At 40.5% G+C, this 27,194-nt stretch overlaps 1 protein-coding gene across 4 annotated transcripts in view; it reads right to left on the bottom strand.

Annotated features, from left to right (window-relative positions):
• Positions 1 to 27,194, bottom strand: part of GAB2 (GRB2 associated binding protein 2) — a 212,832-nt gene that overhangs the window by 121,361 nt on the left and 64,277 nt on the right. The gene's annotated exons all lie outside the window — the stretch shown is intronic.

Raw genomic sequence — 27,194 nt, 5'->3', positions numbered from 1 at the left:
AAGCTTTTTAACTTGATGTGATCTCATTTGTCCATTTTTGCTTTGGTTGTCTGTGCTTGTGGAGTTACCACTTGCCATTTTTTTCTAGACCAATGTCTTGGAGATTTTCCCCAATCAGTTCTTGTAGGAGTTTCATAGTTAGAGGTTTTAGATTTAAGTCTTTAATTCATTTTGATTTGATTTTTGTATATGGTGAAAGATAGGGATCTAGTTTCATTCTTCTGCATATGGATATCCAGTTTTCCCAGCACCACTTATTGAAGAAACTGTCTTTCCTCCAGTGTGTGTTCTTGGCAGCTTTGTTGAAAATGAGTTCACTGTAGGTATGTGAATTTGTTTCTGGGTTCTCTGTTCTATTCCATTGGTCTATGTGTCTGTTTTTATGCCAGTACCATGCTGTTTTGGTTACTATAGCTCTGTAGTATAATTTGAAGCGGGTAATGTGATTCCTCAAGTTTTGTTCTTTTTGCTTAGGATAGCTTTGGTTATTCTGGGTCTTTTGTGATTCCATATAAATTTTAGGATTGCTCTATTTCTGTGAAGAATGTCATTGGTATTTTGACAGAGAATGCATTGAATCTATAGATTTGGGTAGTATGGACATTTTAACAATATTAATTCTTCCAATCCATGAGCGTGGAATATCTTTCCATTTTCTGGTGCCCTCTTTAGTTCTTTTCATCAGTGTCTTATAGTTTTCATTACAGAGATCTTTCACTTTTTTGGTTAAATTAATTCCTAGGCATTTAATTTTATTTGTGGCCACTATAAATGGGATTACTTTTTAAAAAATTATTTTCTGGGTAAGGCATGGTGGCTCACACCTGCAATCCCAGTACTTTGGGAGGCAGAGGCAGGTGGATCACTGGAAGCCAGGAATTCAATACCAGCCTGGCTAACATGGTGAAATCCTACCTGTACTAAAAATACAAAAATTGGCTGGGCATAGTGGTGCATAGTCCCAGCTACTGAGGAGGCTGAGGCAGGAGAATTGTTTGAACCTGGGAGGTGGAGGTTGCAGTGAGCCAAGATCGCGCCACTGCACTCACTCCAGCCTGGGTGACAGAGCAAGACTCTGTCTCTCACAAAAAAAAAAAAAAAAAAAAAAAAAAAAAAGAATTATTTCCCAGATTGTTCACTGTTGACATATAAAAATGCTACTGATTTTTGTATGCTGATTTTGTATCCTGCAACTTTACTGAATTTATCAGTTGTAATAGGTTTTTTTTTTTTTGGTGAAATCTTTAGGTTTTTCCAAATATGAGATCATATCATTAGCAAACAAGGATAATTTGACTTCCTGGGAGGAAGGATAATTAACTGGTACCCTAAATCTCTAAAACCTTGGTAAAGTGCTTTGTTTTATAAATAGATAATAGTTAGAATTTTGTGTTTTGTCTATGGATGTCTACACATTATTTTAGACCCTGGAAATACAGGTGCCACAGCTGACATTTTATTTGCTAAATTTCAACAATAACCATCATCAAACAGTGAAAAATGAACAGGAATAAATAGCATGGGAACATTAAGTGGCCAAAGGGTATGAGAAAAATGTTAGGAAATTCTTGGTATCTGTGCAATTAGAAACAAAATAAACAAAAGAATTGGATTAATGACTTAAGTGATATATATTGAACTAAAATATGTTAGCATCTAGTCATTTCTATTTCTAAAATATCACAGTAAAGAGAAGAAAAGCCATTGTATTCAACTGCTCAGAAATCTGGCTATGAGTACTCCAGCATCTACCTTTGATTATGGACTTCTGAAGACTATAGTACTAGCACTAGCAGGGAACAACATTCAAAGAACCTTGGACTGGGCAGCTAGCCTTGCTATTAAATGCTTCTTGCTCAATGTTTATCTAATACCTTTGGGTTTCAAGATCTCAACACATTCTTAGCATTTGGTCTCAGCAAAAGATCAGACAATCATTTGCTTCTCAGTGTAGAATTTCAGTTAGTGGGTTTGATTTCCTCATCTAGTACTATTTGCCTCTTAAATCAAATGTCCGAAAAGAAATAAGGACAGTGCAAAAGGCAATATGCAAAAGGCACCAGAAGCTACTTTGCAAGGGTCTCCTTTTTGCTGTAGTCTCAGAAATGGCAGGGAGGGGTCAGAAGTTTTTGCTCTGTTAGGAAGTAAGGCAGAATTCCCCACAGTGAAGTCACAGACAAGATTTAGTTAGGGAGAGGCTGGAAAGTAATAAATTTAATAAATGGTGCTGGGAAAACTGGCTAGCCATATGTAGAAAGCTGAAACTGGATCCCTTCCTTACACCTTATACAAAAATTAATTCAAGATGGATTAAAGACTTAAATGTTAGACCTAAAACCATTAAAATCCTACAAGAAAACCTAGGCAATACCATTCAGGACATACGTGTGGGCAAGGACTTCATGTCTAAAACACCAAAAGCAATGGCAACAAAAGCCAAAATTGACAAATGGGATCTAATTAAACTAGAGAGCTTCTGCACAACAAAAGAAACTACCATCAGAGTGAACAGGCAACCTACAGAATGGGAGAAAATTTTTGCAACCTACTCATCTGACAAAGGGCTAATATCCAGAATCTACAATGAACTCAAACAAATTTACAAGAAAAAAACAAACAACCCCATCAAAAAGTGGGCAAAGGACATGAACAGACACTTCTCAAAAGAAGACATTTATGCAGCCAAAAAACACATGAAGAAATGCTCATCATCACTGGCCATCAGAGAAATGCAAATCAAAACCACAGTGAGATACCATCTCACACCAGTTAGAATGGCCATCATTAAAAAATCAGGAAACAACAGGTGCTGGAGAGGATGTGGAGAAACAGGAACACTTTTACACTGTTGGTGGGACTGTAAACTACTTCAACCATTGTGGAAGTCAGTGTGGCGATTCCTCAGGGATCTAGAACTAGAAATACCATTTGACCCAGTCATCCCATTACTGGGTATATACCCAAAGGACTATAAATCATGCTGCTATAAAGACACATGCACATGTATGTTTATTGCGGCACTATTCACAATAGCAAAGAGTTGGAACCAACCCAAATGTCCAACAACGATAGACTGGATTAAGAAAATGTGGCACATATACACCATGGAATACTATGCAGCCATAAAAAATGATGAGTTCACGTCCTTTGTAGGGACATGGATGAAACTGGAAACCATCATTCTCAGTAAACTATCGCAAGGACAAAAAACCAAACACCGCATGTTCTCACTCATAGGTGGGAATTGAACAATGAGAACTCATGGACACAGGAAGGGGAACATCACACTCCGGGGACTGTTGTGGGGTTGGGGGAGGGGGGAGGGACAGCATTAGGAGATATACCTAATGCTAAATGACGAGTTAATGGGTGCAGGAAATCAACATGGCACATGGATACATATGTAACAAACCTGCACATTGTGCACGTGTACCCTAAAACCTAAAGTATAAAAAAAAAAAAAAAAAAAAGAATGGAATGATATGTTTTCTCCCCTGACAACCCACACTGTTCTCTTAGAGGCGGGGAAAAGAGAAAGAAGGTGGAAGTTGGAGAAAGAATGGTAGAGTATTAGGCAAAGAAAATAAAAGTCTTCCCTCATAGAAGAAGAAAGCATCATTCTAGTAACTCCCCATCCCTACCCAATCTCAAGTGCAGCTAATGGTGAGAAGTAGAAAATGTTTTGTCAATAAATGAATCACAAATGAGTTCCTCTCTATATTCCGTAAGGCACATTCTGTGTAGATCCTGTAATTAAGGAGTTCCAAACTTAGCTAAGAAGCCATGTACATTTTTAAAATATAAAGCAGCACAAATACAGCATTAAGTCAGAAGTAATATTAGGAGTTTAGCGGCATGAACAACTGCTGTAGCTCAGAGTGGTTTGAGAAAGCTTTCTAAGCAAAAGACCCAAGGCCAGGCCAGGTCAGTATGAAGGCCTGGACTATGTTATCCTTCCTAGTTCATCTTCTTTCTTTGGCTCAGTCAGCAAGGAACTTCTAAACACATAAAAACAATAACCACCGTCAAATGTCTTACAAAAGTACTCCATAAAGTATAAAATGTTAAATATATTACCTGACTCTTCAGGAGAGCAGGATGAAGTGAATTATCTGTTACCATCACCATCACAATAGCATTGAATGTTCAATGTCCAATTCAATTCAATGCCAGACACTGCACTGTTGGCTGGATAACATAATGCCTATTCACAATCCCTTTTCCTTGTTTGTCCTTAATTAGAGCATCTAGGCAAACAGAATGTTTACTTTCCTAGTAACTGGAGGTATCCACATGTCACAGTTCTGGATAATAAGACATAAGCAGAAACCTTTTGGAGGTTCCTGGGAAAGCTTTTGATTCTCTTGCTACCATGAGGCTGAAAGCCAACACACTAGATGGCTGGCTGGGAAGAGAGAAGAAGCATCCTTGACTGCAACACTGACTGTCTACACCAAAGGCAGGAATTGCTTATTATAGACTTCTTGTAATGTGAGAAAAATGAACTGTTTAACACACTATGTGCTTTTTCTTACATAAACTGAAAATATTCCTGAGATAAATGCTTACCATGTGCGTAGCCAAGGTTATAAAGTAGGTAGGTGACAAAAACAGAATTCAATCCCATTTCTGACAGACCCAAAGCCCTGACCTTAACCAATACACTAACAAGGATACACACAGTGTCACAAAAACCAGATCTCTTAATGACCAGTACTGTGGTTGTTCTGGTTTGAAGGACCAGTCATCTCATGACTGTTACAGCCATTCTCCTCATAAAACTTTACATTCTGGGTATACCTTAATATGTTCCAAAAACAATGACTCCAAATTTCACTGGATTTTAGACTAAGGGCAACGAGATTGAATTTACTGATTCATACATACTGGTCATCTTCTCCTGATTCCCCATACCCTCCCCAATTTATTTTTTTTTTTTGAGACAGAGTCTCACTCCGTTGCCCAGGCTGGAGTGCAGTGGCGTGATCTCAGCTCACTACAACCTCCGCCTCCCAGGTTCAAGCAATTTTTGTGCATCAGTCTCCCGATTAACTGGGATTATAGGCATGTGTCACCACACTCAGCTAATTTTTTTTGTATTTTTAGTAGAGATAGGGATTCGCCATGTTGGCCAGGCTGCTCTTGAACTCCTGGCCTCAAGTGATCCACCTGCCTCGGTCTCCCAAAGTGACGAGATTACAGGCATGAGCCACTGTGACCGGCTCTGATTCCTTTCATGACAAATCTATGACCCTCTTCTTTCATTTTGAATTTCTTTCACACTTGAAATCTAGAAAAATATAACATTTGCCTAGCGAAACTTTCCCTGTTCTCTTTTCTTTTTTTGCACCCATTTGGGGTTTCAAGATGGTCAGAAGTCAGTCCTGCCCTTGTTTTTTATACAACAGACAGGTGTCATTTCAACAGACTAAGCATCTGATAACACTTAAAAAATAAATAGCAGACTATATCTGGAGAGCCGCTTATGCCCCACAATACAACAAATTGGAAGATCATTCAGAAATATTTCAAAGCCCCACACAACACTGAGCTGATGGTGGCAGTGATCAACTGTTGGCAGCTGTTAAGGTTCTCATGAAATGCACTCCTCATCTGTGGTTATGGCTGGCCATTACATAGGAGGATTAATGGCGCTGCTTTTGACTGTCATGGAAAGTATAAGATATGTTCTTTATGTAGATCCCTAAGAGCAAACATCCCCTCTGCAGAGCTGATAGGTCACCTGCCTCAACCAATTAGCTAATTGTCTGAATCACTCCTCATAGATCACGAACTGTCTTGTGAATAAACTCTGTTCATACGGAAAGCAAGAGCCTTTTGTTTCCTTTTGAAGACCTTATTCAACTCTAAGGCCCCTTCCATCCACAAAATTCTAAATTCTACAAATGTGAACAATCAGCTCCAATGAATGAATCCTTCCAGCTTTATAGAGAATGAGTGCTTTTTGACTACGGGTTGTTTTTCTTTTTAAAGAGAAAATTGTTTTTTAAATGTAGCTTCCTGACTGCACCAGGTGTGAAATGGTAAATAAAAGAACAAGCAGTTGTGTTGACCGTCTTTGGTTGTTTCCTTCAAAGCTTACCAGACTGATGTCATTCTGGATGTTTTCTATTCTGCTTACCAAGCTCGGTCTTCCTAGAAAAAGTCTGTAGAATGACTGCCCTAATCCTAATCAAAACACACCATCATATTCTAAAAGCTTCAGGGCTATCTGGGAGATTGGTAGCTAGCTCTCACTGAATAAAGAGGAGTGAGTAGCCCCTTTTTCGTGGATAATTCTAGGAACTGGCAAGACGGTCTTCCTCTTTGGCCTCCTGGGATGAACAAAGATGGGCTGAGAATCAATGATGTTGCTCTAAGTGACAAGATGCCTTTATTCACACTGTGCATACAGCCTCTTACAGACCCTTATTTTTCTGCTCCCAAATATAGTATTATTGTGCTCAGATTTCTACCCTTTCCTGTGCCATTCCTCCTATCACTTTGAAATCTTTCTTCAAAAGTCTAAAATTCCACAAATGAAGATGAACAAAGGGAAAGCCTGTATCTGTCTCATCTAGGAACCCCTGGAAAAGCTACACTGCTTATGTGAAGAGGAAAAAGAAAAAAAAAAAAAAAAAGATGGGCAGGAGTTTATTAAGACTGGGGGAAGAGAGAAAAGGAAACTCCTCAGGAAAGGAAGAAAATAAAGTATTTGCCATGTGATAGATACCATGCTAAGTAATTACACATAAATTCTCGAGTCAGGGGGTGGAGCCAAGATGGCCGAATAGGAACAGCTCCGGTCTCCAGCTCCCAGCCCCAGCGACACAGAAGACGGGTGATTTCTGCATTTCTGCTTGAGGTACCGGTTTCATCTCACTAGGGAGTGCCTAACAGTGGGTGCAGGACAGTCGGTGAAGCGCACTGTGCGCGAGCCGAAGCAGGGCGAGGCATTGCCTCACTCGGGAAGCGCAAGGGGTCAGGGAGTTCCCTTTCCTAGTCAAAGAAAGGGGAAGCAGACGGCACCTGGAATATCGGGTCAGTCCCATCCTAATACTGCGCTTTTCCAACGGGCCCGGAAAACGGCACACTAGGAGATTGTGTCCCGCACCTGGCTCGGAGGGTCCTATGCCCACGGAGTCTCGCTAATTGCTAGCACAGCAGTCTGAGATCAAACTGCGAGGCGGCAGCGAGGCTGGGGGAGGGGCGCCCGCCATTGCCCAGGCTTGCTTAGGTAAACAAAGCAGCCAGGAAGCTCGAACTGGGTGGAGCCCACCACAGCTCAAGGAGGCCTGCCTGCCTCTATAGGCTCCACCTCTGGGGGCAGGGCACAGACAAACAAAAACTCTGCAAGAACTTCCACAGACTTAAATGTCCCTGTCTGACTGACAGCTTTGAAGAGAGTAGTGGTTCTCCCAGCATGCAGCTGGAGATCTGAGAACGGACAGACTGCCTCCTAAAGTGGGTCCCTCACCCCTGAGCAGCCTAACTGGGAGGCACCCCCCAGTAGGGACAGACTGACACCTCATTCAACCCGGTACTTCTCTGAGACAAAACTTTCAGAGGAACTATCAGACAGCTGAATTTGTGGTCTCACGAAAATCCGCTGTTCTGCAGCCACCGCTGCTGACACCCAGCCAAACAGGGTCTGGAGTGCACCTCTAGTAAACTCCAACAGACCTGCAGCTGAGGGTCCTGTCTGGTAGAAGGAAAACTAACAAACAGAAAGGACATCCACACCAAAAACCCATCTGTACATCACCATCATCAAAGACAAAAAGTAGATAAAACCACAAAGATGGGGAAAAAACAGACCAAAAAAACTGGAAACTCTAAAAAACAGAGCACCTCTCCTCCTCCAAAGGAACGCAGTTCCTCACCAGCAACGGAACAAAGCTGGATGGAGGATGACTTTGATGAGTTGAGAGAAGAAGGCATCAGACGATCAAACTACTCTGAGCTACGAGAGGAAATTCAAAACAACAGCAAAGAAGTTAAAAACTTTGAAAAAAAATTAGAAGAATGGATAACTAGAATAACCAATGGAGAGAAGCGCTTCAAGGAGCTGATGGAGCTGAAAGCCAAGTTTCGAGAACTACGCGAAGATTGCAGAAGCCTCAGTAGCAGATGCGATCAACTGGAAGAAAGGGTATCGCTGATGGAAGATGAAATGAATGAAATGAAGAGAGAAGGGAAGTTTAGAGAAAAAAGGATAAAAAGAAATGAACAAAGCCTCCAAGAAATTTGGGACTATGTGAAAAGACCAAACCTACGTCTGATTGGTGTACCTGAAAATGATGGGGAGAATGGAACCAAGTTGGAAAACACTCTGCAAGATATTATCCAGGAGAACTTCCCCAGTCTAGCAAGGCAGGCCAGCATTCAGATTCAGGAAATACAGAGAACGCCACAAAGATACTCCTCGAGAAGGGCAACTCCAAGACACATTATTGTCAGATTCACCAAAGTTGAAATGAAAGAAAAAATGTTAAGGGCAGCCAGAGAGAAAGGTCGGGTTACCCACAAAGGGAAGCCCATCAGACTAACAGCTGATCTCTCAGCAGAAACTCTACAAGCCAGAAGAGAGTGGGGGCCGATATTCAACATTCTTAAAGAAAGGAATTTTCAACCCAGAATCTCCTATCCCGCCAAACTAAGCTTCATAAGTGAAGGAGAAATAAAACACTTTACAGACAAGCAAACGCTGAGTGACTTTGTCACCACCAGGCCTGCCCTAAAAGAGCTCCTGAAGGAAGCACTAAACATGGAAAGGAACAACCGGTACCAGCCACTGCAAAAACATGCCAAATTGTAAAGACCATCGAGGCTAGGAAGAAACTATAGCAACTAACGAGCAAAATAACCAACTAACATCATAATGACAGGATCAGATTCACACATAACAATATTAACGTTAAATGTAAATGGGCTAAATGCTCCAATCAAAAGACACAGACTGGCAAACTGGATAAGGAGTCAGGACCCATCAGTGTGCTGTATTCAGGAAACCCATCTCACGTGCAGAGACACACATAGACTCAAAATAAAGGGATGGAGGAAGATCTATCAAGCAACTGGAAAACAAAAAAAGGCAGGGGTTGCAATCCTAGTCTCTGATAAAATAGACTTTAAACCAACAAAGATCAAAAGAGACAAAGAAGGCCATTACATAATGGTAAAGGGATCAATTCAACAAGAAGAGCTAACTATCCTAAATATATATGCACCCAACACAGGAGCACCCAGATTCATAAAGCAAGTCCTCAGTGACATACAAAGGGACTTAAACTCCCACACAATAATAATGGGAGATTTTAACACCCCACTGTCAGCATTAGACAGATCAACGAGACAGAAAGTTAACAAGGATATCCAGGAATTGAACTCAGCTCTACATAAAGTGGACCTAATAGACATCTACAGAACTCTCCACCCCAAGTCAACAGAATATACATTTTTTTCAGCACCACACCACACCTATTCCAAAATTGACCACATAGTTGGAAGTAAAGCTCTCCTCAGCAAATGTAAAAGAACAGACATTATAACAAACTGTCTCTCAGACCACAGTGCAATCAAACTAGAACTCAGGATTAAGAAACTCACTCAAAACCGCTCTACTACATGGAAACTGAACAACCTGCTCCTGAATGACTATTGGGTACATAATGAAATGAAGGCAGAAATAAAGATGTTCTTTGAAACCAATGAGAACAAAGACACAACATACCAGAATCTCTGGGACACATTCAAAGCCGTGTGTAGAGGGAAATTTATAGCACTAAATGCCCACAAGAGAAAGCAGGAAAGATCCAAAATTGACTCCCTAACATCACAATTAAAAGAACTAGAAAAGCAAGAGCAAACACATTCAAAAGCTAGCAGAAGGCTAGAAATAACTAAAATCAGAGCAGAACTGAAGGAAATAGAGACACAAAAAACCCTTCAAAAAATTAATGAATCCAGGAGCTGGTTTTTTGAAAAGATCAACAAAATTGATGGACCGCTAGCAAGACTAATAAAGAAGAAAAGAGAGAAGAATCAAATAGATGCAATAAAAAACGAAAAAGGGGATATCACCACCGATCCCACAGAAATACAATCTACCATCAGAGAATACTACAAACACCTCTATGCAAATAAACTAGAAAATCTAGAAGAAATGGATAAATTCCTCGACAAATACACCCTCCCAAGACTAAACCAGGAAGAAGTTGAATCTCTGAATAGACCAATAACAGGTTCTGAAATTGTGGCAATAATCAATAGCTTACCAACCAAAAAGAGTCCAGGACCTGATGGATTCACAGCTGAATTCTACCAGAGGTACAAGGAGGAACTGGTACCATTCCTTCTGAAACTATTCCAATCGATAGAAAAAGAGGGAATCCTCCCTAACACATTTTATGAAGCCAGCATCGTCCTGATACCAAAACCTGGCAGAGACATAACCAAAAAAGAGAATTTCAGACCAATATCCTTGATGAACATTGATGCAAAAATCCTCAATAAAATACTGGCAAACCGAATCCAGCAGCACATCAAAAAGCTTATCCACCATGATCAAGTGGGCTTCATCCCTGGGATGCAAGGCTGGTTCAACATATGCAAATCAATAAATGTAATCCAGCATATAAACAGAACCAAAGACAAAAACCACATGATTATCTCAATAGATGCAGAAAAGGCCTTTGACAAAATTCAACAACCCTTCATGCTAAAAACTCTCAATAAATTAGGTATTGATGGGACATATCTCAAAATAATAAGAGCTATCTATGACAAACCCACAGCCAATATCATACTGAATGGGCAAAAACTGGAAGCATTCCCTCTGAAAACTGGCACAAGACAGGGATGCCCTCTCTCACCCCTCCTATTCAACATAGTGCTGGAAGTTCTGGCCAGAGCAATCAGGCAGGAGAAGGAAATAAAAGGTATTCACTTAGGAAAAGAGGAAGTCAAATTGTCCCTGTTTGCAGATGACATGATTGTATATCTAGAAAACCCCATTGTCTCAGCCCAAAATCTCCTTAAGCTGATTAGCAACTTCAGCGAAGTCTCAGGATACAAAATTAATGTACAAAAATCACAAGCATTCTTGTACACCAATCACAGACAAACAGAGAGCCAAATCATGAGTGAACTCCCATTCACAATTGCTTCAAAGAGAATAAAATACCTAGGAATCCAACTTACAAGGGATGTGAAGGACCTCTTCAAGGAGAACTACAAACCACTGCTCAATGAAATAAAAGAGGATACAAACAAATGGAAGAACATTCCATGCTCATGGGTTGGAAGAATCAATATCGTGAAAATGGCCATACTGCCCAAGGTAATTTATAGATTCAATGCCATCCCCATCAAGCTACCAATGACTTTCTTCACAGAATTGGAAAAAACTACTTTAAAGTTCATATGGAACCAAAAAAGAGCCCGCATCGCCAAGTCAATCCTAAGCCAAAAGAACAAAGCTGGAGGCATCACGCTACCTGACTTCAAACTATACTACAAGGCTACAGTAACCAAAACAGCATGGTACTGGTACCACAACAGAGACATAGATCAATGGAACAGAACAGAGCCCTCAGAAATGATGCCGCATAGCTACAACTATCTGATCTTTGACAAACCTGACAAAAACAAGAAATGGGGAAAGGATTCCCTATTTAATAAATGGTGCTGGGAAAACTGGCTAGCCATATGTAAAAAGCTGCAACTGGATCCCTTCCTTACACCTTATACAAAAATTAATTCAAGATGGATTAAAGACTTATATGTTAGACCTAAAACCATTAAAATCCTACAAGAAAGCCTAGGCAATACCATTCAGGACATAGGCGTGGGCAAGGACTTCATGTCTAAAACACCAAAAGCAATGGCAACAAAAGCCAAAATCGACAAATGGGATCTCATTAAACTAAAGAGCTTCTGCACAGCAAAAGAAACTATCATCAGAATGAACAGGCAACCTACAGAATGGGAGAAAATTTTTGCAACCTACTCATCTGACAAAGGGCTAATATCCAAAATCTACAATGAACTCAAACAAATTTACAAGAAAAAAACAACCCCATCAAAAAGTGGGCAGAGGACATGAACAGACACTTCTCAAAAGAAGACATTTATGCAGCCAGAAAACACATGAAGAAATGCTCATCATCACTGGCCATCAGAGAAATGCAAATCAAAACCACAGTGAGATACCATCTCACACCAGTTAGAATGGCCATCATTAAAAAATCAGGAAACAACAGGTGCTGGAGAGGATGTGGAGAAATAGGAACACTTTTACACTGTTGGTGGGACTGTAAACTAGTTCAACCATTGTGGAAGTCAGTGTGGCGATTCCTCAGGGATCTAGAACTAGAAATACCATTTGACCCAGCCATCCCATTACTGGGTATATACCCAAAGGACTATAAATCATGCTGCTATAAAGACACATGCACACGTATGTTTATTGCGGCACTATTCACAATAGCAAAGAGTTGGAACCAACCCAAATGTCCAACAACGATAGACTGGATTAAGAAAATGTGGCACATATACACCATGGAATACTATGCAGCCATAAAAAATGATGAGTTCGTGTCCTTTGTAGGGACATGGATGAAACTGGAAAACATCATTCTCAGTAAACTATCGCAAGGACAAAAAACCAAACACCGCATGTTCTCACTCATAGGTGGGAATTGAACAATGAGAACTCATGGACACAGGAAGGGGAACATCACACTCCGGGCACTGTTGTGGGGTGGGGGGAGGGGGGAGGGACAGCATTAGGAGATACACCTAATGCTAAATGACGAGTTAATGGGTGCAGGAAATCAACATGGCACATGGATACATATGTAACAAACCTGCACATTGTGCACATGTACCCTAAAACCCTAAAGTATAATAAAAAAAAAAATAAATAAAAAAAATAAATTCTCATCTATACCTCACAACAGATGACCCTAGGAAAGGATGTATCTCTCAAAGCCTTTAACCAGTTTAAGAAATTTGCCCAAGGTAAATCTAGGTCTCAAACCCAGATCTGGCTCAAAATCATCTCTTTGCTCATCACAATGGTGAACAGCCGCATGGAAGCAGGAAGGGACAAGGTTCATTTAAGGAACAGTAAACCTCCCTCCCACCTCCCTACTACCATGCCCAAGATATTTTTCATCTTCAACATTCAAAGATGCTCTTTCTTGATGCCTATAAAATGAAGTCAAGTTCATGTGCCTGGCATTAAAGGTGACTCCAGCTCAACTAGAAGCTCCTGATTATATCTACTATCTTACTTTACCCTGTACCCCAACACTTTATTCTTGAGTCTATGGCTTCACATCTCTCATCCAATAAAGGAAGCAAATGCTTTTATCGGATATATTCATTCATTCAACATTTATTGAATGCCCATTATGTGTCATTTCTTCAATATACTTTTATTGAGCAATTGCTATGCTCTAGGCATTACTTAAGAGCCTGTGAATACAGAAATAAGAAAGGGGGTAATATTGGTAAATGGTAAATATTGGAGAATGACACGAGATCTATTTAGGGAATAAGTATAGCATACTAAATGTTGGTGTGACAGGAGATACCAATGTAGTCCCCTTGAATAATCATTGCCTTTAGATGTGCTGAGCTGAATCACTAGTAGACCCGGGGATTAAGGCTTAGGTATAGTTTAAGTTCAATTCAAATATGTCATCAAATGGAGATGATGAAAGAAGCAACCATAATGATCCTGCACTAGGGTCATCAGCTCCAGGACTGCCAATGGTTTCTTAAAAGACATCATTTAATGCCTATCCTCATGAATCTCATCAAATAGTCAACAATTTCACTTTGGTTACACCTAATGTTACCCTTGGGGTCTTGTTTAAATGGCGACTCCTAAAGAACGAGATTACAGGCATGAGCACTGTGACCGGCCCTGTCGGTCGCCACTCTGTCGCCCAGGCTGGAGTGCAGTGGCGCATCTCGGCTCACTGCAAGCTCCACCTCCTGGGTTCATGCCATTCTCCTGCCTCAGTCTCCCGAGTAGCTGGGACTACAGGTGCCCGCCACCACACCTGGCTAATTTTTCATATTTCTAGTAGAGACGGGGTTTCACCATGTTAGCCAGGATGGTCTCGATCTCCTGACCTCGTGATCCGCTGGCCTCGGCCTCCCAAAGTGCTGGGATTACAGGTGTGAGCCACCACGCCCGGCCTGTACTTCTTGTTAGATATCACAAAAAGACTTGTGTGGTAGCTTCTTTTATTTGTGAATTGGTTTTGAGGCCAAGGTTCACATCATTTAGACATCTTCCATAGTTTCTAGTACAGAACATGTATTTAGTACAAGTACAAGCGCTTGCTGAAATAATAAAATACTACTTCCAATGAGCTTTCCCATACTTTACTTCAGGGTATGATTATCCCAGTTTTACAAGTAAAAGAGGCCCAGAAAAGTTTAGTGATTCAGAAAAGAGGCCAAATTTTCCACAGAAGCGGAGATAAAATACCCACATACGGGGTTCAGATGTGAATGTAGGTATCCTTGAGTAACTGCTCCCACCTTTTATTGAATAACCCACTGAGAATATAAATTAGTTACTTTTTTGAGGAATCAACTTGTCAATATGTATATCAAGAGTCTTAAGAAATTCATAATCTGAACAGTTTGTCTATTTCTAGAAACCCACCATAAGAAAATATCTAGAGGTGTAGACTGATTTACACATGAAGATAACCATTGTACTGTTGTTAAAAATAATGATGAGTAAAATCTTCTGCTTCCCTGTTGACAGACTGAAAATTCATTTTTCTCCCAATCCCCAAAGAAGTGGCAATGTAGTACAAGAATGAATAATGTAATTAGGGGAGGGAAGGAGAGAGGGAGAGAGGGAGGGAGGGGGAGGGAGGAGAGGGAGAAGGAGAGGGAGAAGGAGAGGGAGAGGGAGAGGGAGAGGGAGAGGGAGAGGGAGAGAGGAATAAGGGCAAAAAGACAGACTAGAAATTTTTAACTATTTTCAAAAGATGGAAATAGATGGGATTATACTGGTAAATGTACATCATTATAGACATACTACAATGCTGATGTATCATAATCCACCCAAAGAAGCCAGGTTCAGGACCATGGGGAAAGGCTGTATGCGGCAGCCACTGCTGCTTCTTGGGAATTATAGCAGCACTGTCAAATACAAATGTAGCGTGAGGCACATATGTGATTTTGAAATTATAGTGGCCACATTTAAAATGTAAAAAGAAACAGGTGAAATTAATTTTAATATATTTTAGCCTAATATTTCTAAAATATTATCATTTCAATATATAATCAATATAAAAATAGTATACATATTTTTCTTTACTTTTGTACTAAGTCTTTAAAATCTAGTGTGTATTTGATACTTGCAGCACATCTCACTTCAGATAAGCCAGATTTCAAGTACTCAACAGACCGGGTAGCCAGAAGCTACCATACTGAATAGCACAGAATTAGACAATAAGGAGAGTAACGGCAGGAAGAGGAGCAGAAATCAAGGTGATGAGTTGAAGGACTGTCTATAGAACAGCTGGGCAAAACATTTTAGATATGCAAGGAGTTAGAAAGTTTAACTCCTGTGTACTCTTTCTGAACAAATTACCAGGGATGATTTACAGCAAAATTAAAAAGGGTTTTAACAAATAGGATGACATGGCATGTGAGAAAGATTTAACTCAGGATTTCAATGAAGGCCTCGAAATTAGAACAGGAACTCTGAGGACTTAGAGAAAAATATGTCAAGATGAAAGTCATTTTCCTATAACAAACAGTATGATTAAGAAGCTAAGTGATCTTAGTCATAAGGTAAAGGCGGATGCTGTTTTTCTTCAATCAGGAAAAAAATCTCCAATTAAGATAAAAAAGGCAATTAAAAATTCCAAGGTAAACAAAAAGCAAAGACAAGATATAAATGCAAAAGAAAGACAATGTGGCAAGTGATGGAAAGAGAATCTATTTGATCTTGATGTTTGGAAGATTCTCTCTTAAATATTGCAGGCTTAATATCATCAAACTTTACTTTTGTCCTATGGGTCAACTTATGAAACTCAGCTATGCTGTGAATATTTACATGACTATAGTGTTGCAAAGAATATTCATTGTTTAATTCTTAGAATCAATCACAAACAAAACCTAAGATATTTCATAGCTCTAATTGTAAATATTATTCATCCACACAATGAACACTTCAAAGAGAAAAAAAATTAATTCCTTCATCTTACTTGTTGGACAGTCAAAATATTCTGTATACAGTTATAGAGGGAAAAAACAGAATTTTAGGGATAAGACAAGTCAGCCTAAAGGCTTTAATGATTCAACAATATCCTGTTTTTTTTTAAATCTAGGAAGACAAAGGGTCCAATGTCTTGGTGGCACAAAAGTGGTTTAATGAGTGAGTCACAGTGCAGCCATTAAATTATCCTCAAAGTTTATAATAAGCATTTTTAAGCTTATAACATTAAGTGAAATAAACTGTACCCAGGCTGGGTGCTGTGGCACATGTCTGTAATCCTGGCACAGGAGGGAGGGAGGGAGGCGGGTGAATCACTTGAGTTTAGGAGTTCAAGACCAGCCTGGGCAACATGGCAAAACCCCGTCTCTACTAAAAATACAAAAATTAGCTAGGTGTGGTGGCACGCACCTGTAGTCTCAGCTACTTCGAAGCTGAGGTAGGAGGATTCCTTGAGCTCAGGAGGCGGAGGCTGCAGTGAGCCAAGTATCGCACCATTGACTCCAGCCTGGGCAATGGGAATGAAATCCTGTCTCAAAAACAAAAAACTGTACCCAAAATTGTATAGACAATACGAAGACTGGGCAAATAGATGAAACTAGAGCTGTATTTATCTGTTAGTTATATAATCACCTGGCTTTAGAAAGGCAATCCTACAAAGGTTTAGGAATTTAGTTGAGAAGACAAAAGTGGTACAAGGAAGAGTCAGGTGTAAGTGCTTCTAGTTGGTACTAACTCTGATCTGTCTCTCTGTAACTAACTCCTATTCCTCAACACACACATTTTGTAATTCATTAAATATTCAAAGGTTCAGATTCTCAAGGCTACCTGAATAATTTAGGGTAGCCTCGGCACCATTAAATTGTGCAGAATAGTCAAGGGAGAGGCTTCTTAGAAGAACTACGCCTTGAGCTGCATCTCAGAGAATGTACCAGTTTGAAAATGTTAGTTTAAGAGTCCACAGAATTTTTAGTAGGCAAAAAGGAGGCAGAGGCCAGCACCCCAGACTGAAATGCAACAGAGGAAAATGATGCCAGCTGGAAGGCACAGTAACCAGAAGATAGTGGGAGACACCGACTATCCTCATCCTACCAGCTGACACAAAGATTAGTGTTTCTCAGGGCTCTGTTTCCCAAGACAGAGGTGTAACTCTCCCAAATTTGTTATCAGAGTTTCCTACTCTCTCCTACCAATTTATATTTGATCCTCTCTGTATTAGACAGATAAACTGTCTTTTCTCCTCCACTCTTTTCCTAAGTCGCACTGTTGCCCATAAGATAAATTTCTCACTAGCAAATAATTGCATCACAGAGAGTAGAGTTTGCTTACAGAGACTCAGACAATCAACTTGACAGCTGTAAAAAATTAAAAATAAATTGAAAAATAACAGGGAGAATGACTACAATTCTTCACCCTCATGTCTGGGCTTTGAAATCAAACTGCCCAGATTAGCCAAAGTGAAAGGAATAAATGTGTTAAGGCACCTTAAATAGGGCTCCGCATTCAAAACATACCCTTTATAAGCCTCCAACACCCCCTTGTTCAGACTTTCTATGAGTATCATCTCACATCCTTACTCTTCAGAAAGAGATCTAATAAAAGAGAACAGGAGGAAATAATATAAGCACACACATGTACCAGAAACTGTGTAACAAACCCATAAAGTACTTGTTATTCCCATTTTACAGAATAGGAAATCGAACTTCATAGAGATTGGGTGATTTGCTAGCTATGTAAATACTGGAGCTGGGATTCAAAGGTAGGTTAATTCTCACTTTAAAACTCCATATTCTTCCCCCCTACATCATGCTGCCTGAGAAGAGAAGAGAAGAGAAGGGAAGAGAAGAGAAAGGAGAATTTACCAAATCTACATTAATGAGAAGCAAGAACAGAGAGGTATGGGCTGTTCTGTTTACATCCCCTCCCCATATATATTTTTTTTTTTTTTAGGAAAAGAAACAAAACATTCCTGCTAGGTAAGACTAAGAGACTCTTTCAAGATGACTAAAGTGAATAGCCTCAAATAGACCTTTCTTTTTAGAGGGGCATTAAGTATCAGAGCCAGGGGATCTCTCTCATGATTCTGTCACGGCTCAAGGAAAATTTTAAGAAAAATACTGTTTACCTAGTATGACCACAGCATCTAAGAGAATCCAGAAGGAGTGGTGAGGCAGAGAAAGGGAGGGAAAGCAGACTGACTCACTATTTGTTTTCCAAAAATAAAAACTCAAACCAAACACAGCGGGACTGAACCATCCAGCTGGGTGCTCTAAGGATTAACTGTCCATGTGGCCAAACATTTAATTTAATCTTTCTGATGGACCAGCTATAAAACAGAAAAAGAGCTGAGTATAAGGCTCCTTATCAAGAGGGCACCAAAAAAGTTGTATTTATAGCTTTTGAGATACAGACCTAAGCAAATGGCTTGATATGAAACCCCTGGTTCTAGTTCCCAGCATCCTTGCTGTGGCCAATTTCATAAGGTTGGGTTTGGAGGTATGAATGTCTTCCGAGTGTCAAGTACCATCTCATATTTTTATATCCTCCTCGTAGGGTACAGCTGGGCATTTTTATATGGATCCAAACTGATGTTGAAAACAATGCCAACATAATAAGGTAGAAAGAACATGGGCTTTGGAATTGGGCAATCATGGACTTGAGCCTTGGTTGTATGATTTGAGCAAGTTAATACTTCTGAGACTTCTTTTATTCATCATTAAAATGAGGATAATTATCTTAGAACATTTATTATTTCTTGAGAAATAAAGTTCCTGATACATAATAGACACTTAAAAGATAATTCCCATATTAACCCTTGCTTCACACCATATACAAACATTAACTTGAACTGGATTATAGACCTAAATGTAAAAGCTAAAACAACTCCTACAAGAAAACATAAGAGAAAAATCTTTGTGACCTTTAAGTAAACAAAAAGCATAAATCATAAAAGAAAAACTGAAAACTAAGCTTCATCAAAATTCAAAGCTTTTGTTCCTCAAATGATACAATTAAGAGAAGGAAAGGGCATGACACAAACTGGGAGAACATACAGTTGAACCTTGAACAACATGGGGGTTAGGGGCATGGCTCCCTCTCATGCAGTCAAAATCCATGTACAACTTTTGACTCCCCTGAAACTTAACTACTATAAAGAGTGGAATAACACATACTTAGTATGTTATATATTATATATTGCATTTTTACAGTAAAGATAGAGAAAAAATCATAAGGAAGATTAAAACGTATTTAGTATTGATTAAGTGGAAGTGGATCATCACAAAGGTCTTTATCTTCATCTTGACATTGCGTAGGCTGAGGAGAAAGAGGAAAAGAAGGGGTTAGATTTGCTGTCTCAGCAGTGACAGAAGCAGAATAGGTAGAAGGGGAGGAAGGGGAGGCAGAAGAGGCAAGCACACTCAGTGTCACTTTTACTGAAAAGAATCCAAGTATAAATGGACCCATGCAGTTCAAGCCCATTTTGTTCAAGGATCAACTGCATTCACATGTTTTCACAGATTGAAGGAAATGTTTAATATAGTTCTATCTTACAAAGAACTGGTATGCAGACCATAAAAGGAACTTGTACAACTCAGTAAGAAGATAAATGACACAATTTTTTAAATGGGCAAAAGATTTGAACAGATACTAGACAAAAGAAGATAGTATACAAAATGCCAATTAGCACATGGTGGTCAACATCACTAGACATCAGGGAAACAAATGAAAACCACAATGAATACCATGACCTATAAACCCATTAGAATGACTAAAATTAAAAAGGCTGATCACACTAAGTGCTTCTGAGGTTGTGAAGCAACTGGAAATCACAGACACTGTTGATAGGGAAGTAAAACGATACAGTTTGGAAGTTTCTCAAAGTTTAACACATATCTACCATATGACTGAGCCATTCAACTGCTGGGTATACCTGGGAGAAATGAAAATGTATGCTCCACAGAAAGATTTGCAAGTGAATGTTCGTATCAGCTTTATTTAAAAGAGCCAGAAACAAGAAAGAACCCAATGTCCATCAATAGGTGGTATATCCACACAATGGAATACTACTCAGCAATAACGCGGATACATGCAACAACATGGACACATCCAGAAATCACTATGCTGAGTGAAATAAGCTGCACAAAAAGTGTACATACTGTACTCCTATAAAATGCAAACTAATTTAGAGTGACAAAGAACAGAGGAGTGCTTGCCTGGGGCTAGGGGCAAAGGAAGGGACAGACTGCAAAGGGGCAAGAGGAATCTTTTGGGGATGATGCCAATGTTCTACATCTTCATTGTAGTACTTGTTTCATGAGTACGGACAGACACCTATCAGACTCATTAAATGTACACATAGTTTACTGTGTGTAAATTATCCTTTGAAGTTGATAAGGAAAAAAAGTAATTTCCTTTGCCACTCTTGCTGCCATTGGAATCAAGTTAGCAAGCTACTACCTCCCATATCTCACGATCACTGGGAAAACAGGAAGCTGTATAGAAGTTGGTGAGAAAATGAGTGGTATTGCAAAAAAATTTTGATTATTAATGAGGTGTCTGGTACTAAGTTACAAATCATCTTATTTAATTCTAACACTTTTGATGAGGCAGGCACTATTATCTCTATTACAGATGAGAAAACAGGCTCAGAAACTTTAAAGAACTCATTGAAAGTCACCCAGATGGTAAATGGTAGATTTGGATTCAACAGTGTATGCTGGCATCAGACCAGATAAACTTACTTTCGAATGCTATTATTCCCTACAGTGCTTAGGGCATCCTCAGAAAGGAAAAGCCCTGATAGCCTAGGGACAAGAAGAGTTGCTAGAGATTTCCTTCATCAGGACTGAGAAATCCTCTCAAGTAGGGGAGTTTTTTTTCTTTTTAATTTTTTTTTTTAAGTAGGGGAGTTTTAGCAGCCTTTTTCAAAGCAGCTTGGGAGAGTGGGAGGTGGGGTACACCTCTGCTTCTGGAGCAGAGGAGAATCCTCTCACTTGGCTCCAGCATTTGCTGGTATTTTGTTAACTTTTGGCTCCTCCATGTTCACCCACCCACTGGTTTCCCAGAGTAAAAATGCCAAAATATCTTGGCTGAACAGGCGAATGGATCACAGATGACAGAGGTGAAAAAAAAAGAAAAAAAGAAAATCACAAGTTCTGTAATATGCTTCTTTTTAAAGGTAAAAACAAATTGCACACCTCCTCATTCTTATTCTCTTTGAGTTGTCTGTCTTGTGAAACATTCTGTTGTCTATATTTTCATTCATCACGTTGGAAAAAGTTAGGCAAATGGGTCATGCTGAAAGTTTAAGTAAATTTACTGTCTTCCTATTTCAGACCAGCTGTAGTCCATCTCCCCTGAAGCCTGGCCAACAGATCAAGGAGAACATGGCCTGAGCTGCAAAAACAGACCAGAGAGAGAAACCCTGGGAAACTAGGCTCTTGGGGGTAGCTCAGGAGGGGAACCCACACCGCAGAGGGAAAGTAAAGAGGCCTGGGTGCCGGGATTAACTCTAATCATCCGTGAGACTCTGGCAAGACATGCTCTCCCTCAGAACCTCCAAAGACTGGAGTGATCAGGTTTTTCAACTTTTAACAAAGGCCCAGCGTTTCTAACCAAATATAATCTCCCTAAACCCTCAGTTTCTCATGCACTTCCTCTTTGAAGATTGCTCTGCTGCCTCTTTATTCCTCAGAAACCAAGTTACACTTTCTGAAATCTGTTATAAAGCCAGGTGACTTTTCATCGTTACACTATAAATTATGATACCAAATAAAAACTTCTAAAAAGTATATACAAGGATAATCTGAAATTCAGCCACAAGCCTGAGTGTGTGTCATTGAGAGGAACTAAATGCTCTAAAACAAACTGTGGTGTTTTCTGGTTGTTCCTCATTTCCATTCCTGACTTGGCCTGAACTGCAATTTTACTAAAGCTCCTTTGCTTCCCCTTCACACACGTTAAGAATTCACCACAGGAACATGTGCTTTTGTGCTCATTGAACTAAAGCCTCCTCCCCAAACTATGCTCTGCCAAGTTGTTTCTGGTAAGCAACTTTGGAAAATAAAAATTCCCTAGACATTCTGAACAGTGGTATGAGAGGAAGACACACAACCCGGCAGGGGAACTGAAACATTCCCCTTGTGTCCACTTCTGTCCTGGGAGGATGGGGGAAGGAAGTTGTGGAAGAAGCTTTTTAGAGGAAACAGACTCGCAGGACTTTTGCTGCAAACAATTGGGTACTGTATCCAGCTGTTGACCGAGGCAACTGTCAGCTCAAAACCATGCGGAGAACAAGGGAGCCAGAGTTCCTTCTCCTAAAATAGGACAGGACTACACTTCTGTTTCACATGTCATAGCCTAGTACCTGTATTCTAGCCCTTGAGCCCATTCTCAGTGTTAGAAGGGGCCTTCGGCATCATTTACCCAGTGGCCATTTTTTTAAATAAGTGGAATTATTTATTTCTATATACAAGATTTCGTATAGAAGCATAACATAGAAGTAAAAGCAGAACTGCTCTAGGGGGCAGGGGATGCAGGCAGAGAGCTCTGCCAGCTGAGCTGCTGTCATCCCTTTCATCAGGCACTTCTCTGGATTCCCAGGGCCACAGGCCCTGGGTCTTTGTTTATAAGGTCTTTGTTGATTCTCAGCCTGGGATTCATGGTACCTGTGGAGAGTACAGATGAACACACAAATGACCATGCCCTTCATTTGATTCAGTAGAGGGGTGGTATGAGCTTTTGTTCTCACATCTTCTCCTTCAATAATCTCATTAACTCCCCGTGCTTTGTTTACCATTTCTATGTGAAATAGTCTCACATTGTACATTTTTAGACACTATCTCCCTACTTAAAGCCAAGCATCTAAAGCATACTGCTGGGAGGAGATAAGCAGGGAGCCAGGTAAGTAGATAGGGAACTGGAAGTCTGGCAGCAGAATTCCAAGTGTTTGGTCCCCAAATCCAGGACCAGGACTCTAATTCCAAGGAGACTGGTGAGAGAAAGTAATAATGGGAGTCTTTAAAGAATCAAAGTACAGAAACTTGTACTTTGACAGGGACTTGACCAAAAGGAACCAAGCAAGAGCCAATTCTAAAAAGAATTGGGGGGGCCAGGTCGGGCGCAGTGGCTCACACCTGTAATACCAGCACTTTGGGAGGCCAAAGTGGAAGGATCACTTGAGGTCAGGAGTTCAAGACCAGCTAGGCAGCACAGTGAAATCCCACCTCTAATAAAAATACAAAAAATCAGCCGAGTGTGGTGGTGGGCACCTGTAATCCCAGATACTTGGGAGGCTGAGGCAGGAGAATCACTTGAATCTGGGAGGCGGAGGCTGCAGTAGGCCGAGATCGTGCCATTGCACTCTAGCCTGGGCAACAGGATCGAGACTCCGTCTCAAACAAACAAACAAACAAACAAAAGCACACACACACACACAAAACAATTGGAGGCCAAAGTCAGATGGGGACTAGCTTTAAGGCTGACTTGATGCCAACTCCCAGAAGCCTGGATCAGGCTCTTAAAACTCATACCACGTCATCCCCGTTACATGCAGGATGGCTTCACAGAACCCGTCATAAGGCATGAGAGGACAGAGCTCAGCAGGGCTTTACAGCTCAGTGTGTCTGTGCCCTGCCTGCCTAGCAAGTTGAAAGCCATGTGATAAGCTGAAAGGATGCAGACCAGACACTCCTAACACTTTTTGGGTCACTCATCGACAGACCAAATAGCCATTTCTCCCCTCACCCTTGTTACAGAATTCATATTTTGTTCAGAGGACTGGTGGAGATCTGATGGTATCAGGGAAGGTAAATCCCCTCCCTTTGCCCCAGGGGCTGAATCAAAAGCAATTATACAAATCCCATTCCTCATTGCTGGGAATGATCTAGAGGTGGGCATGTGACCTATTCCTGGCCAAAAAAACATAAGGGGTTTTCTGGGGAGAGAAAGTGCCTGATTTTCCTGGTGACATGCTTGAGCCACTGAAAGAATGCTGAAACTTCCAGCCTCTTACTTTGCTAAATGAGTATCAAAGTCCTTGTGATTTAAGTCACTATTAGTCAGATTTTCTGTTAACTGCAGCTAAAAGTTCTCCTGACCTGCTGACCCACTTGAGAATCAGATTAAAACTATGAGTCCTATATCCTGCAACCTCTATTATATGGGTACATAGAGTATTTTGCCTGTAATTTTTGAAGATTCACAGACTTCAGATCAAGAATCCTTATGCAAGACCAGTAGTTCTCAAAAAGTGGTCCCCATACCAGCAGCATAAGCATCATCTAGGAGCTTGTTACACATGTAGCTTTTCCAGCCCTACCCCAGTAGATCTGATTCAGATCTAGTGAATCAGAAACTCTGGGAATGGGAGCCAGGAGTGGTGGCGTGCACCTGTAATCCCAGCACTTTGGGAGGCTGAGGTGGGCGGATCACTTGAGATCAGGAGTTGCAGACCAGCCTGGCCAACATGATGAAACCTCGTCTGTACTAAAAACACAAAAATTAGCTGGGCATGGTGGTGTGTGCCTGTAATCCCAGCTACTCGGGCGGCTGAAGCAGGAGAATCACTTGAACCCAGAAAGCGGAGGTTGCAGTGAGCCGAGATTGTGCCATTGCACTCCAGCCTGGGTAAAAGAGCGAGACTTAGTCTCAAATAAAAAAAAACACTGGAAGAAACTCTGGGGATGGGGCCCAACAATGTATATTTTACAGACTAATGATACGATTCATGATAAAATCTGAGGACCACTGCTTTGAGCCCAGCATTATTCAATAGAACTTCCTGTGATAATATAAATGTTTACATCTGTGCTGTCCAGTATGGTTTCCACTAGCAACATATGTCTACTGATCACTTGTGGCTAGTACAACTCAGAAACTGAATTTTTAATTTTACTTGGTTTTAATTTATTAAAATTTAAATAACTGCCTATGGCTAATGGCTATTGTATTGGACAGTGCTGCTCTAGATAAACATAAGGTATTTTATATTATCAAATAGCTCCTGGTACTCAACTACAAAATAAAGAAGTGGTTCTCAAACTTCAGTGTGCATCAGAATCACTGGAAAGCTTGGTAAAACAGAGACTGAAGGCTCCCAGCCTAGAATTTGTGATTCAGTAGCTCTGGCTTGGGGGCCTGAGAATTTGCATTTCTAATGGGATCTTATGTGATGTTGGTGCTGTTGGTCCAGGGATGGCAGTTCGAGAACCACTGAAATAAGGAAAACTTGCTGTCTTCCCATAACCTGTGCCTTGGGCCCAGCAGGTGCTTGATTATTACTGAAAGAATGATGGCTACCCTCTAATAAAAGAACACTTTTGGAAGTGTCTACTGTGTTCCAGAGACCATGATTACCTCCTCATAATCATCAGGTGGCAGGCTGTACGTTTTGAAAGAGACTCATAGAAAGGTTTGCTCAAGGCACTCAGCCTTATTGCTTACTTCTCTGTATTTTAAAGTAGTAATTCATAAATTGTTTAGGTCTAGGCAAGTTTGTGAAAGAATATGTGATATTAGTACAGATCACATCATACGTACTGTACTGTATCATATCATATGTATTGTATCATATATGACATATATATTATACATATATACGTACAGAATTGCTGAAAACTAAAATATTCAAGAGTTAAAAGGCTTTTGACACCACAATGGTGGCATGAACGACAGTAGGACTGGTCATCTGGAGTGGGGGCTAGGCTTTCTCCAGTAACACCACATAGGAAATCATCTATGCCAAAGACCTGGTCTGGACAGCAATACAGCTTTCAAGCATTAATGGGAAAGGCAAGAATCAAGGACAAACACACAGGGGACTTTTCTGAAGGTCAAAAAAGCAACAATAAATACCAAGCCCAGAAAAGCTTTTAAATCTGACCTTTTCCTGTGCTGAAGCCATTCGCCTTCCAGCATCTTCAATCTAATAGACTGAAGTGGGCTGAAATGGCTCTTAGGAGAGAACTGGGGCTAGTCTTTTCCTTAATGCTGCCTCTTCACCACTACTCAAGCAGCAGCAGCATTACTGGTAATTACATCATTATACCATAATGGAACACATGCGGTGCAAGTGAAACAGCCTGGCGGCTCCCCAGTTGAGGAGAGGAGAAGAAAAAGACTCCCCTTTCACTGTTCAATTTCTATTAACTCTCTAGGTTCTGGCTTATTTTCAAAGGCAAACCACCTTTATGACATTTCACAATCTTAAAACAGAGACCACAGAGGTGGAGCTTAGTTAAAGATCAGGAGTGTAGCTGATGCATTAGTATAATAGAGATCCTCCACTGGAATAGGGATTAGGAGACGTGGGTCCAGTTCTGGCTTTGCTAAAAGCACTTTATGTGACTTGAGGGAAACCATATTTGCATCTTTTAGGTTTCAGTTTCCTTATCTATAAAGAACAGCAAAGTTTCTGGGCAGGGGATCCCAAAATGTCCCTGTGGGCAATTTGAGATTGGAACGAATGATCACAAGAGCTCTCCCACCCAACTCTAACATTCTGTTATCAAAAAAGATTCCATGAACAGGAGAGACAGGAGTGAAATAGTATTTGGAAGGCCACCTCTATTTGATCTTCACCAGTTAATCAGATAAGAATTCTTGCCTCTACTCTGACCCATGTATCACTGTCCGGTCGTCTTTATCAACATCCACAGGAACTCTTCAAGAGACCAAGCTCAGGCTGGGCATGATGGCTCATGCCTGTAATCCCAGTGCTTTAAGAGGCTGAGACAATAACATCACTTGAGCCCAGGAGTCCGAGGCTATAGTGAGCTATGATCACGCCACCACTCTTCAGCCTGGGCAACAGAGAGAGACCCTGTCTCACTTAAAAAAAAAAAAAAAAAAAAAAAAAGACCAAGCTCAGAACTCATTAAATGATCACAGGTCTTCTCAGAGAGAGAAAGTACACAGAAGTACCAAGTATACTGAG

This window comes from Nomascus leucogenys, chromosome 15 (assembly GCF_006542625.1).
Source record: "Nomascus leucogenys isolate Asia chromosome 15, Asia_NLE_v1, whole genome shotgun sequence".
NCBI lineage: Eukaryota > Metazoa > Chordata > Mammalia > Primates > Hylobatidae > Nomascus > Nomascus leucogenys.
This window is presented reverse-complemented; position numbering and strand designations above follow the sequence as displayed.